This window comes from Dipteris shenzhenensis, chromosome 5 (genome assembly GCF_047967505.1).
Source record: "Dipteris shenzhenensis isolate YYH24624 ecotype China chromosome 5, Dip_SZ_1.0, whole genome shotgun sequence".
NCBI lineage: Eukaryota > Viridiplantae > Streptophyta > Polypodiopsida > Gleicheniales > Dipteridaceae > Dipteris > Dipteris shenzhenensis.
In genome coordinates, this window is record NC_141600.1 from 32116199 (window position 1) to 32131913 (window position 15715).

Sequence of the window (15715 nt, forward strand, 5' to 3'; positions counted from 1 at the left end):
CAAGAATATGATTACATCTTTGCATTACTGTAGATAGATGTCTATGGTGGTATGTGGGCCTATAGTCATTACTTTTGCATTGAGAGGATTGATCAATGGTGACTAAACATAGACTTCTAGTAAATCATGCAAGTGTAAGAGACACTAATGTAGATTGTAGACAGCTGAATTATGTTGGGGTATTAAAGTAAAATAATGTTGAATTATGTTAGCTGAATTATATTGGAGTATTAAAGTAAAATAATTGAATGGCCATATGGTTGGCATATGGATGCAGCCAGGTGGTTGATCGAGATGTAGCTTCGAAGAGGAGTCATAGAGGCACTGTATCTGGGATTGCCCACATGCAGAGGAGGTTTGTGAGACAGGTCTTTGCTACCGCCCAACGAGAGATGGTGGTGACCTGGGGTGCAATTGCCTAGGTGACAGGGACAGAGGACCACCTTGTGGCTTTTCAGGGAAGCATGCCTATAGGCCTCACAGGACATCAAATTTAAAATAGGTGGCACCTTTGTGTTTTGTGTGGATTGCATTGTAGCCTTCCACTGATAAGGCTAATGGCAAATACAACATCTTGACACCTATGCAAAAACCCAACAATATGATGACAGAGTGAACTCCTGGTCACAACAACAAATGGGAGTTCACACTACCAGCATCATTGTGTGGTATATATGGATAGTCAGATGGAAATAGGCCATTGATCAACAGAGTATTTCCTTTCTGAAGACCCTCACTTCGATCTGGCAGGACCTTGTTGTTGGAAAAGTCACCTCCCCATCTGTAAGCCCCCATGTGAGGAGAGTGTGGGGGAGGTAGACTTATGGTTAGGGCTACCACATGGGCAGCATATTGGCTACCATGTCGGTGAAAATAAACTGGTTGGATGTAGATGTTCATGCCAGCCTGTGGCTCGGGGATGCTTGGATTCGACGGGTCCTAAACCCGTGAGCATCACGGTTGGGTGGTGAGCATGCCTGTGCCTCTACCAGATGCATATCAACATCCTCAGCTAGATGGGTTGTGCCCATCTCTGACTCTGCTTCTTGACTTTTATAGCCACATATCTTGCAAAGTCCAAAATGGACGGCTTTTTTGGGAACCTGAGGGATGTCCTCCTCGAGCGATGGCTAAGCTAGGGCTGTTGCCACCGCCGCTGCCACCAAATCTCTCTCCACCAGATCTAAACAATGATATGATGGATGTGTCATTCATGGAAGAGAATATTGCACCAGCTTCAACGATGCCAACCATGCAAGAGACTGCTATTGGTAGAAACGATGCAGAAATGACTTTTGTGGATGATGAACAAGACCTCCGACGACAGTTCGTATCTTTCCATATGTTCACTCGGCACCTCGAAGGAAAAGACCTACACAACATCCACCGCAAGCTCAGAGTAATGACAAAGACGTTCGAAAGAGAAATGGAACAGTGCAAACGGCAATGAACGACACTGAGAGCGTGGGAGCCCTGCGCGAGCTACAAAGCAAGCCTTCTTATAACGGAGCAGTTCAAAGTGGCAATAGAAGCTTCTTTAAAGCCTCCCCAATACCAAAACATACGTTGTGGGAAGCCCTCACGAACAAAGGAAGAAAGATCTTCCAAGGAGACTGCAAAATGGATGGAGAAGAACGACAATATCAAGGAACTTATGGAAATTATCAACAAGATGGAGAGAGCCTGTTAGGTAAGCTTCCTTGCTTAAATGTCCACACTGGTCTTTGGAACGAAACAACTAAGTAGCTAGGCTCATGCACTATGGTGGGATACATTCATGGGCCAAGACCACCCGCAGCTTCCTGACAAGGGTGGGTGCTCAATGCTACTTGGTCGCGTAAGGGGCTAGTAGTAACCAACATACGCTTCCTGAGAAATGGATTCATAGTTTTCCTTTTTGAAAAGCGAGAGATGGCAAGCTCTGTAGTTCAAAATGGAATGTGACCATTAGAAGCCAACCCCTATCGGTACAGATGTGGGATCCCTCCTTCACTCCCAACATGCTGCCTCCTTCCAAAGCTCCCATTTGGGTCGACGACCTTCACTAGTGATGATGCAAACGAAGATGACCATCCGACACAGGATCATGCTCTTACTGTCTGTCTCCAACATATAGAAGATGATGGAGATCATGATTTTGCTTTCTAAGCATGATATATTTGGGTACTCTAGCCTGGGGGTGTTTCCCAAAAGTACTGTGGGAGCCATGTGTTTTTGGCTTTGATAGGGTTATTTGTTGGTGCATTGGTCTCCTAGACCTTTGAGTTGATCATGCATCCATGCATGATGAGCCTCTGAGCCATGCTAGATGAGAAAGTCGTATGTAGAAGTTGTAACAAAAAGTTGTAACACATTCTCTTTCTACACGTAGAAGTTGTAACACAAAGTTGTATCACAAAGTTGTATCACAAAGTTGTATCACAAAGTTGTAACACAAAGTTGTAACACATTCTCTTTCTACATGTAGAAGTTGTAGCACAAAGTTGTATCACAAAGTTGTATCACATTCTCTTACTACATAAGTTCATGTTGGCATAGAGTCAACATACTCTCGGATCCATTTTATTACCCGTCCTTGGGTCATGGCTTATTTTGATTTCAGAGTTGGGATGCCATGTGCGTAATCCAATGGTTGTTTAGCTTGTGGCATGCGTGTCATTCCTGCTATAATGCTTTTGCACCATACAATTTGTAGTCTGTAGTCAAGAAGCTTATCTCCTCTTAAGGAGGGGTAGACGGCTGTGAATTTCAAAGGGGATCTTGTTGCTGAGGTTGTGGACTCTGCCATGGAATCTTCTTGGGAAGAGGTTTTGGCAGGGATATCATTGTTGAGGCTAGCATTTCTTGCTATCTTGCATACATGTTGGATGCGATTGCACCCGTATCATTGAGCTTGTAGATAATTAGTATGCAAGTCTGATATTTTTGCATATAGGAGATGGCTGTGATGTTTGGCGGGGGTCTCGTTGTGGAGGCTGCAGACTCTTTTGCCAATTCATCTTGAGTTTTGGCATAGCTTCTTGTTATGCTTGTGAATTCATTGCATGCTTTGAGAGTATGGAATGAGAGTGTGTGATACTATTATTAATGCAATCTATTATGTGCCTATGCAAAATCGAGAGAGAGAGGGATTCTATGTGGGTGTGACCGCCCTCGGAGAGGTGTAGCACTTTCATCCTTTCTCAGTGTATTTCTGTACATTAAAAGGGAGTTTAGCAAGCTCGCTCAGTTACCAGGCCCAGTTGAGGCTGGTTCTGGGCCTGGTTTGAGTCCTAGTTGCTGCTGGTTCAAGGACGCCTGGTTGGGGCTGGTCTGGCCAGGGTCGGGTCAACCTAACCAAGGTTGGGTTAACAGACCAGACCAGGTCAATTGGGTCGTCCAAATCAGCAGCCTCCCTGGCCCTATATATCCCTAGGGCTATTTTGCCTGGCCTTGTACGTTGTGGAGGTGCACTTTACAGCCTACCCGTGAGCTCTCTGAGGTCAGTTCTACCTTGGTTTACAGTCTGCAAATAGGCGCAGTTTCCAGCCTGTATGTGTGGTGTTCCAGGTGCAGTTCCTGCTCTGGTTTGTGATCTTTGTTTCTCACCTGCATGTAGAGTTTTTCCTGTATACTCGTGCAGTCTATTCTCTCTCTAGTCGCAGTTTGCTGTCTCGCTCCATTCACAGATTTGCTCTCTATCTCAGTTCGTATAATCTGCTGCACTTTGACAAAATGTGCAACCACGTAAAGGTTGGCATTGACCATTCATCTCCTTCCAATATATACATTAATGAAATCCTTTACCTGTGATATGCAAGAAACTAAGGTCACATGGATGCCAGACTGGAATCCTTGTAGAGGAAATAATTAAATGGAACCATGAAGCGTACGAGTGGACACTATGCAAAATGGGAGAACATGGAAGGGAACGCCTTCTTCATGACGAAAAAGACTCTTCCTTGATGTCAATTGGAAGGTTAACCACATTTTTCTCTCTCTTGATGTTTGTCTTTGTTCTGTTCTTTCTCATCTGTCAATTTTTCCCAGTGGAGTTTTGTGGAGCTACCCAATTTGCTGCTAGTGACAGTTAATTTTCTTCTTCTAAAAGAAATTGTCACCATCTGAAGATTTACAAATCAAGTAGATAACATCGTCATCGTTGCTGTGCTTTCATCAAATCCTTCAAGTCCTTCATCTGAGTTTCGAAGTAGCTCTTTAGTTCTGCATGCTGTGCCTTTGTTACGATGCTTTCTGCTCCATATTCCAGCTCATCGTCCTCTCTCCTTGAGGTTCTTCAAGAGGAGGTACGCTGCTTGTGGCCTCCTCATGCATGCGAGTTTATTAAGCCATACTAGGAGAGAGATGTGGAGGCAGAGAGAAAGAGAGAATTCAGCAAGTAGATGAGGGAAGAAAGGAGAAAGAGTAGCTGGAATCTGCACAATGGCAGTCACTGAGAAGAGAGAGGGAAAGAAGGGCTTTGTAGAGGCCAAAACAGTCGTGGACAGGTCCGGTCTCCCTGCTGTAGCTCTGAGGGAGGTAGCAGCAACAGTCCGCATATCCTTTCAGCAGTCAATCAGCTACAATTCTTTGCGAAAGATGGGCTGTTCTTCAGGTCCTGATGCAATGGTTCGAAATTCCTTGTTGATGATAGAGAGGGGCAGCACTTAAATCACAGTTCAATTACTTATGGCTGTGCTAATGAAATTCACAGATTTTATAGAGCTCTAGGCTCTTTGCTTGTGAAAAGAAAGCTCCAAAATCAAACCTTGATTTTGGTTGAGCTTTTCCGAAAGCTCCCTAGCTTTCTTTGCTCTTGTTTTTCAGCCTGCAGCCTAGATCAGCCTGGTGTGAATCACCATTGGTCTCTTAAGGAGCCTCAATTGATTTCCCCTGCGTTTTTACCCATGCACCATGCCCAAATTAACAAACTATTGCTGCACCTTGAACGATCAGTCAGCAAGCCCTGGATCTTTACTGGGATTTTTGGATGAGTAGGCTTGACCTTTTCAGGTCTTTCTCATCCTACGCATGGTGTACTCTTGCCTTGAGCACGTTGTTCTTGGGGCTTTTTCCATACTTAATAGAAGTCTCTTTCATGAAAAAATAACACGAATATTTTTCCTTCCTTTTGTAGTTGCCTGGTTGTTCTCTGCGACAAGCTTTGCCATCTCTTTGGTACTTGTTATATATCTAAGGTGCCTTTTGTAGTTGCCTGGCTCTTTTCTGCAACAAGCTCTGTTGTTTCCTTGGTTACATTTTATACGTCTAAGCTTTTGTAGGTTCGATTCAAGCCTATTGTCCTTGTGTAGGTGCCTGGCTGGAATTTGCTCAATGAATCTGGCCATTTAAAGCTACAAAGATCTTGGAAGGCTAAGACTTTTATGAAGGGTCTTGAGTTCTTTAAAACCATTGCAGATGTTGCTGAAGCTGAAGGTAATGATACAATATGGACCTTCTTTTTAATAATTGTCAACTGAAGCATTATTCTATTAGGAGCAAATGAATTGTTTTTCCTTACAAGATCTTATTAAATATTATTGCATCTATTTCGTACTGGATCTCATGATCGTATCTTTTTCATGAGTGAAAGGAACGTAGGGATAACTGTGGCAAAGTGAGATTTTTGGAAATGTTGAACTGCTATTGGAAAGCATAAAAATTCTAGTCGTGGGGAGATAAGGAACTCACAGTCTGTGTGCTACTTCTTCTGTTAATACTGCCTCATAAACCTTTGCACCTATTCCTAAAACGTCTTGAATGGAAAATATCTTAAGGGAAAACCCTTGAAAGGTTGTGCCTGTTCACAGTATTTTTACAACTAACTGAATCAATAGCTGTAAACCTCTCGCTGGTTCTCAACCTTCTTGCTTGTGCAGTCTTACGACAGCTCATAAATTACAGCAAGGAAACACTCTCAAATGCTCTCCCTCTCTCCCTCTCTCTATAGAGACACTAGGGCCCAGGACAACCGTCGGGCTGGGCCCCCCGAAGGATTTTTATTACTTGAGAGAAGATGGAGTACATGAGTTCAGCGTCTCAACCTGTTTATGCTTCACCAAGATGTTCGAGAAGCCCCACAAGGGTTGAGGTTCCAAAGGACCCGTCTATGTGCTCTTGATGCCTTGCAACATCAATCCTTCTTGCCTTTATGGCATTAAAGTCCATAGAAGATTCTCTGTAAGCTCTCTTTTTGGAAATCATGTCCGGGATGAATAAATGGTTGGGTGAGAGTTAGACCTTTGCACAGTCGCAACATCATCACCTGATCATGCAATTCATTCACTCCAGACTCCATCACCCCCTCTGTGTGCTTGAGTCATGATGGACATCCTATACCTCAGTTTGAGTCACGTGGGCATGGGAAAGTTCATAATCAGATATCGGGCACAGAGAGGTATTGTATGGTATTATAGGTCACCTGAGTGGCTCTTTACTCAGCCAGTTGTAGAAGATCACCTGATAGAGCGGCCAACCGTGGGAAACCTCCTCTCATCTTGTCTCTGTACCCTTTCTAGGGGAGTTGCATTTTGACCTAGGTGTCTCCGTAGTGCTAGGATGTCTGCATTAATGACATTCCTTTTCTCAGGAAACCAACATGATGCCTATAGATAGCTAAGGGCTTCGTGCCTTTTATGTCTCCCAATTATAGCCTTCACTAACCCATATCCTATACTCATGGCAAACTTCCATGTTCAATCAGCCCATGGCTTCTCACAACAGAACCTAAATATATCCCAACCCTTTGGCGAATTCCTTGTACCATATACATAGAACTGTTCAGCTTGATAAGCTATATTCACATCACTCTTTCACTCAGTGATACACAATGTATTACATGAATAAGAATGCTGGCTTGCTGTGCAGCCACTTAAAGGTTGGCATCCACCAGCAATCTCCTTGCAATATATACCTGTGACACACGAGGAAAACAAACCAAACGGATGCCAGACTTGAATCTTGTAGAGAAAGAGAATTAAATGGACATGTCACTAGAACCATGAAGCCTACATGTCCACACTGTGCATGAGATTTTTGACACCTGCAAAATGGAAAACCATAAAGAGAACACCTCCATGCTGAAAAAGACTTTTAGATGATGTCAACTGCAAGGTTTTGTCTCTTCCTTGATGTCAACTACAAGGTTCATCTGCGATTTTTCCCCAGCGTACGGAGTGACCCATTTTGCTGCTAGAGGCTGTTAGATTTAATTGTTCTAAAAGAAATTGTCACCATTTGAAGATTGTCAAATCAAGTAGACAACACTGTCATCACGAGGGTTCAGGTTCCAAAGGACCATAGTATAGGACCAAGACATATTCGGAGGATCATACATGCCCATCAACAATCCTCAGTCCCATGTGATCAAAGGTCTCATTGCAGGGCATCTCAGCAGAATTACCCGCATACTCTGAAAATACCAGATGCATATCAACATCCTCAGCTAGATGGGTTGTGCCCATCTCTGACTCTGCTTCTTGACTTTTATAGCCACGTATCTTGACACAGTTAACCAAATCGGTGTGTTGTTGATGCCTTGCAACACCAATCCCCTTTTTGCCTTTGTGAGGGACATCTGAGAGTCATCGCATTTAAGTCCATAGAGAATTGTCTGTAAGTTCCTATTCGGTCACGTATCATTAAGACCCGTGTCCAGGGCAAATAAATTGCTTTGCATTTAAATACATGGTCGGGTAAGAATTGCACCTTTGCCCCCTGGCAACACCATCAGTTGACCATGTGCAATTCATTCACTTCCATCACCCCCTCCGCATCCTCATCATATATGTGTGCCTGAGTTCCATCATGCATCACCCTTCCCAGGCCAAAACAGAAAGGAGGAGCCTCTTTGGCTTATGAATTTCCCTGCCTCATGAACATCCTATGTCTCAGCTTGAGTCGCATGGGTATGGGAAAGTTTATCATCCACACATCTGATGGATCTTTCTTAGCACATCTGTACCATAGATTGAATCTTCTCTTGCAGTCCATAATTGCTCTGTCCGACTTTTTCACCTCTAATTTTTCAGCTCCCATTCTGTACTAACTCTTGCTGCAGACGGGGCCTTGCTTTCTAGCCACAGTGGACTGCTTTTGTCTAACTTGGGCTGCCTACTATGCTCAATCCAGATTCCAAACCATGTGCTATAGTGATGGTTGACCTCGATGATTCAAGCCATACGCAGATAGTCTAGTGTTGCTTTCTCGATTGGCATGAAAGACCGTTGCTGCATTGGAGTCGGTTGGCGATCTGTACTCTCTTCTCACGTTCTGAATCGTAAAGTGATTCTTGTCAAGAATTGGCAATTGCCAACTTCCTTCCTACTAATGGAGCAACCCGTGAGACAGCAACAGTAGGTACGGCAATCCGCCACAAGCGCCTTTCTTCTCAACACAACCAGCCATCTACACTCACCCAATCTGTGGACGTTCAACCTCCGGCCACTTTCCTATCAGCATAGCCCACATCTCCAATCTGCAGCTTCTCTGGAACGACCAACGAATTGCTCTGGGGACGACATCTGACTTCACTAGCACAAAGGACTATGTACATTTGGCTCTGCGCAAAGGGGAGAGTGCAGACCTGATTGAAAGCGTCCGCGTCCTCGGTCGTGTGCGTCCTTCCTTGTTAGGATTTGGATTGGGGTCTCCCGAGGGAGAAGGGGTGCGCCAGCCCTCTGAGGTAGTGCAAGACACAGGCGACGCTCGCAGTCCCGGGCAGCAAGCTGCCGGATGGGGCTGCCCCCTGAAAGAAATTAGGTTAATATCATGTGACCCGATGGGTCACGTATCAGATATTAAACTGATAAGAACAGATACTACACTTGATCTTAGCCAAAAGGCCGAGAAAGGTATGAAGAGCAGGCAGTCGCAGGCTCCGCTAAGAGAGCCCTCCCCTCACCCCCTTTTGCAGTGCTGCTTATGGGGTAGTTATGCCACGTGTCCACCATCTGTTGCATGCATCCCTCTCCATCGCTTTTCGTATCTTTTAGAAATTGAAGCCTAATACATTTAATACTTAATTTGGATTGGAAGCATGGAACTTAGCCTACTCACTCAAAAATAGAATCATTGCACACTACTGGCAGATGATCACAACCTCTTCTCTTCAGGCAACTAAGGGATGGTTAAAACTACCAAAGTGCAAAGTCTTGAAATTACTAGGTGTCCCTACATTATTTGACGTGTTAATGGGCGTGGCTTTTAGAAAGGTTCAAGGACAAATTCCCGACGTGGAGAGGCTACCCATCGAATTTGGCAAGGGTGAAACCTATCCTATAGGCACCTTGTACTTGTCTAGATCTTCTCCGGGGGGTGCTCACCAACAACTCGTTACCTTATCTCCCAACAAGTAAAGTGGACTTTTTGCAATAACGGAAATAAGGAGGTAAGAATGAGGGTTGTTGATATTCTTGACAAGGACTTTTTGCAATAACGGAAATAAGGAGGTAAGAATGAGGGTTGTCGATATTCTTGATAAGTAGCTTACAAGCTAGCAACCTTGTAGGTTAGCAGAGTAGTTATTAGCTCAGGCACCTCGTAGGCACAACTTCTCCTGCTCAAAAACACCTCCCCAATTAAACTACGTATGGCTCCTAGCTCGCATAATCATTCTCTATGGCCACAATCTATAACCTTGAGCCTTGCCATGCCAAATGAAGTGACCTTTGGAGATCACTTTGCCGTGCCTTTGAGGCCATAAAAGCACAAATTGGATTTTGAACAAACGGATCCTTTATCAATATTTTGGCATTTTTTAGGGGTGCAACATTAGTTGACACTATGTTAACAAGGCTAGCAAATTGTTCAAGACAAGCCTCCTGGTGCAAATATAAGCGTGGCTTGAAATCAAGAGGGAATTCATTCTCACCAATAGTGATAGGAAGACACCCATGAGCAAATCGACTCTCTGGTAAGAAAGTCGTCGGTGGAAAGGAGGGAACTTCTTGTTCTATGAAAAAAGTATTGGTTGGGTCGATGGTCCTTATTTTCTTTGCAACCCAACTCCTGAGGGTACCTCGAGGTGAGATTGTATCGGTTTTCAATTAGAGATGGAAGCATTCTTATAATCTGTGCACTTGGAAGAAAGCCCCCTAGAGTCTAAGAGAGAAAGAGACATTCATATAGAGATACACAAGCTGAATTATAATGCAATACTTTATCCCATGATAATCCCAAAAGTAATGTCCATGATGAAAGTAGGTGCGGGTTTTTTATTTTGGTGGCAAAAATGCCGGCCTTTGTTATTATAACATCAAAAACATTATAGCCTTGGCTGAAGTTATGGGTAGACTGCCCACGACCTACGTTGCATAGGAGCAAGCTACACTACTACTCGACCCAACTCCATGAACCACCCCCAAACCAATTCAGCATATACACGAACATTATTACCAAAATATGATAGCATCGTCTTAACCCCCCCTAGAATTGCATTTTCTATGAATCTAAGACCTAAACCGAAACCATATACCACTTTATTTGAACCGACCATATGCCAAGTAATATTGCTAGCTGTATATATGGCCAGCACGCAGATAAAGTCCACGTAAGATCCCCAATGAGAACCAGCATCCTCTTTGAACACATGTTGAATCCGCCCATCGATCCCACAGTTGTGATAGAGCTTAATCCCACCTCTGAAAGAGCCAAAAACTCTATACCAAACCCTCTGGGCAATCCCACAAGACCTGAAGAGATGGGATAAATCGTAAAAAGCCAGGCCACATAGAGAGCAGCATAGATTTATATTCTGTCACCCGACAACTCTACACTTAAGAGGACGCCACATGTGTACTACCTTGCACAACATAAAAATGGTCTTTCTCACCCTACAACATTTTCAAATTTCTTTCAGCCTATCTGACCACCATTTCGGCAACCTTCTCTTTTTTAATTTAGCATTGAGGTTTCCAAACATGGTCCTACTCTCCATCACTTTCCTATACCCTACTTTTGTTGAGATTTTCTGTAGCGCGACCCTCTACATTCCATTGGTTGATTGTCCACATCAAAGAAGGAACACCGTTTGTTGTCCAGCTTTCAAGAATGCTATTTACTACCTACAAGATGCGGGCTTCTTCTCTATTATCAGATTGTATTGCTCAGCCAACCATATTATTAATCTCTAATCAGCTCTATGTTCGTCCCAAAGTTGAAGCCAAGAGTACCACCCTTTGTCCTTGCTCGGGGAAAAGCCATTCTCCAATTGGGTCTCCATTGTAAGAAATTGTCCTACTCCACCATAAATCCTCATGGAGGCTAGCATCGCCACATGGGCTAGTTCTCCCCTTCCAAAACCATAAGCCACCATAGAATTTCCAAGCATCAAGTAAAACTACTACCAAATTTGACCCCCAAATCTTTAGAGGAAACCTTGAACATATCTTCTCATACGGAGTGAGGTTTTCCCACATACCAACCTTCCTGCCCACTCTTTTCTCCACAAACCACTTTAATACATTTAATCCAAGAAGCCTCACATTCCAATCTTGTTGGCAATCATTTAGATAGCAATGCAACATTCTTCTTATCAGCGTTATGGTCTCCCAACACCCCCTACCTTGGGAGATTTTAATGCTTCCCAAGGCACATAGTGCCATTTCATGTTGCAGGCATCCTCCAACCAAACAAATGCCCTAAAAATCTTCTCTATTTCCAACCAATGTGACTTTCTAAACCTCTAGATGGATGCCAAGTAAGTAGTGGGCAAAGAGAGAACATGCTTCAACACAAGAATCCTAGCACTCCACCCCATGGTAACCCCACACCACTGCCTTAATTTCAATGTAATCTTATCCCTTAACCACTCGAATATCTACTTGACAGTAACCCCCACCTCCAATGGAGCTCCAAGATACTTAATAATAACTCCCCGGTCAACCCATGGTCCTAGGAAACCATTTAGCCATTCAAGCTTAGGAACTGTGTTCGTTGTCGAGATAAGCGACTTAAGCTAGTTACAGATTGACCCGTTTACCTCACAAAATCTATTCATCATCTCACTAAAGACAAGTTGGCTAGACTCTCGTGGTCCTCCATTGAAACAGAGATCATGCCATCAGCAAAAAATTGGCCACTAAAGAGTCCTAGAAGGCAACCTCAAGCATCTAACTACTCCATCATTCATAGCCTTTTAAATGGCCAACTTCAATGGAACATTACAGAGGGCAAACAGGGTTGGGGCCAATGGGTAGTGATGGCCTCATCCTACTTCATTTCTTTGGGAACAACTTTGCCAGCTTGACATTAACATCCTGGGACAAAGTCACCTTCAACCCGGAGTCATTTACCATTGCAACATAATCTAACTTAATAAGATCCCAAAAAACCCAATAAAACTCTGCCGTAAACCCATTCTTATAATCTATGCACTTGGAAGAAAGGATATTCAAGGATCGTGCATTTAATTTAAACTAAGGATGAAGAATTGACTTTTCTTAAAGCACATGATTTGTAGTTCTTGAAGGGGAAAAGTGGGACAATAGGATTGTCTGAGTGGGGTGTGAAGGGATGCCAAGTGCAACAAGTTGGCAATCGGGATCAAATTGTGTGAGGGGGGTGGGAATCGATATGCAAGAAAAGTGAGCCAATAGGATTGTGAATGGGATCAAGATAGGGAGAAAAGAGATGCAATGAGAATGTGAGTCTACCTCATGTGAAGATTTTAGCAAGGCAAAAATTTTGAAAGGACTAATGATGATGGTGAGGCTTGCTTCGTCTAAAGACTTTAGGAGGAAACAAAATTAAAAGACTGGAGCATGATGGTGAGCCTTGCTTTACATGAAGATTTTCCAAGGCAACAAAATTAAAAGAATGGCATAACAATTGCATTTGCCTCTTGTTTGGGTTGAGAAAGCCCCCTAAGATGAAGAGAGAAAGAGATTCATCTAGAGATACACAAGCTGAATTATAATGCAATACTTTATTCCATGATAATCTCAAAAGATCCATGATAAAACTAGGTGTGGGGTTTTTATTTTGGGGCAAAAATGCCATCCTTTATTACTAAAACATCAAAAGCAATACAGCCTTGCTTGGAGTTAAGGGTAGACTTTCCACAACCTACGTTGCATAGGAGCAAGCTACACTACTACTCGACCAAGTTCCATGAACCACCCCCAAACCAATTCAGCATATACACCAACATTATTACCAAAATATGATAGCATTGTCTTAACACCCCCTAGAACTGCATTTCCTCTAAACCCATGACCTAAAGCAAAACCAAATACCACTTTATTTTGAACCGACTAGATGCCAAGTAATACCACTAGACGTACATATGGCCAACACGCAGATAAAGTTGACATAAGGTTTCTTGTATCCCCAAGCCTCCGCTTAGCCTCCGCTTTGAACAGATATTGAATCTGCCCATCAATCCCACAACTACGATAGAGCTTAATCCCACCTATGATAGAGCCACAAACTCTATACCAAACCCTCTGGGCAATCACACAAGAGCAGAAGAGATGGGATAAACCCTAAAAAGCTAGGCCACACAGAGGGCAACATAGATCTATATTCTTCCACTTGCCAACTCTACACTTGAGAGGAAGCCACATTTTTAAGACCTTACAAAACATAAAAAAGGCCTTTCTTATCCTGCAACCTTTCCATATATCTTTCAACCTATCTTTCAACATATGTGACCACCGTTTCGGCAACCTCCTCATTTTTATTTTAGCATTTAGGTGTCCAAACATGGTCCTACTCTCCATCAATTTCCTATACACTACCTTTGCTAAGATTTTTGGCAGCCTCCACATCAAAGAAGGAACACCATTTGTTGTCCAGCTTTTAAGAATGCTATTTAACACCTACAAGATGAGGGCTTCTTCTCTATTACTCAAATGGTTTTGCTTAGCCAACCACATTATTGATCTCTATGTTTTTCCCAAAGTTGAAGCCAAGAGCACAACCCTTTGTCCTTGCTCGGGGAAGATCCATTAATGCAGTTGGGTCCCCACTATAAGAAATGTCCTACTCCACCATAAATCCTCAAGGAGGCTTGCATCACCATAGAGGCTAATTCTCCCCTTCCAAAACCAGAAGCCACCATAGAGTGTCCAAGCATCAAGTAAATCTACTACCTACATCCCATAGTGTAAATACACTTTATTGGTGAGTGCTCCCTAATATTAGAGTTAGTGAATATTTCCACTGCTAACATTGGCACACTCGGTGGTTAGCTTTTTTTAAAATTCTATCTATTTGAACCCAGTGAATCATTTGTAGGACCATTATAATGGAATATAATACACCTTTCATTTGATGTAACATCACACCAATTCAAGACTATGCCAAAAAATAGAGAGAAGAGCTTGGTGCAATACCAATGTTCAACCTACCTCCAAACATGGCTATCTACCATACTTGAAAGAAAGGACTTAGTTTGCAATAAAGATAAACTAACCTACGTGCATATCATCATCATGTCCTCAAGTACAATGCAAGAGCACGTGCAAAAATATGGTGTCACCATTGTACTTGAGCATATACTCAAGTACAATGCAAGAGCACATACAAAATATGGTTCCGCCATTTTATAAAAAAATGCCAACGTTGTGAAGCCATAAAATATAATATAATCCATTGAAAATTGTACAAAATAAAAGCATAGGACCATGAATGAATTATATTTTCACTCCATTTGCACATGCTCCTTTGCCATTTCCCTGAGTTTCTGTTTCTAAGGCATTTATTTGTTCCTTGAGTAACAAATTCTCAATGTTCAAGTCGCAATGGGCTGCACCCATTTGATCCAATTGTAGAAAAAACTCTGCCTTCATTTCTTCCAACCAAGTCGTGACAGTAGGTAGGCATTGTTTTTGGACTCTCACCTGGGTAGTGAGTTTGGAGACTTGTTTCTCTTGCATAGTTCTGTACTGTGCATGTTCCCTCTTGACTTCTTCTAGCTCTAACTGTGTGGCATGTAGCTTTTTCTACATGTCGGCCTTCTTTAGCATGTATTCATGTCCAGCCTTCTTGTCCTCTGTTAATTCTTGTACTTGTTACTTTAGCTGCAATTGAATTTTCCTAGTCTACTGGTGTGGCTAGCAACTCTTCTTCTACAAGAGGCGTATCCCACAGTCTTTCGGGCAAGGAGCCAACCTAGATAGCCATAGTGGCTTCCGCCTTTGAGTATTGGGCATCTTCTAGTGCTGGCATCATGTCCCTCTTTGCTTTGTCCTCCTCAGGCCTTTTCTTGTAGTTTGCCTTTGTGTGGTCTTCACGGTAGTGTTGGACTTCCTCTAGGCCCTTTGCATCCATATGGCTAGCAAATTTGAATAATGTTGCAATGAACGGCCCTATCTTTGAATGAGCATTGGAGGCACTCATCAAGCCTTTTCTAGCAATTTCGCTCATTAGTTAAGAGTGTAGCAGATGAGCCCATGAAATCTTGGTTCCCTTCTCAACCGCATTGTGGGTAGCATAGGAGTCTCTAGTCATAGTATTAGTCTTGATGAGCAGCTACATCCGTTCAAGATACCACACAAATTGCTATCATCTCTTCAAATCTTGTACGTTATTGATGAAAAAGTAGTTCTTTTGTGTCTCTGGGGGGCCAAACTCCTTTTGCATGTCAAAGTCGACATGTTTTTTATAGACAATCTCCTCGTTTATGATTGAAAGCTTGAAATGTGCGAAGCCTACTGTGAGCATCTACTTTTTCTGCATTGGAAGTGGTGGTTCGTCATCTGATTCCATCTACTCCGGATCGGGTATGTCGATA

General features: G+C 42.9%; 1 non-coding gene across 1 annotated transcript; it reads right to left on the reverse strand.

Moving 5' to 3' along the window:
* Nucleotides 1-8639: 8639 nt before the first annotated feature.
* On the reverse strand, nucleotides 8640-8835 carry LOC147901896 (U2 spliceosomal RNA). Its single transcript, XR_015541107.1, has one exon. It is a non-coding gene; the product is annotated as a U2 spliceosomal RNA (small nuclear RNA).
* Nucleotides 8836-15715: the final 6880 nt, after the last annotated feature.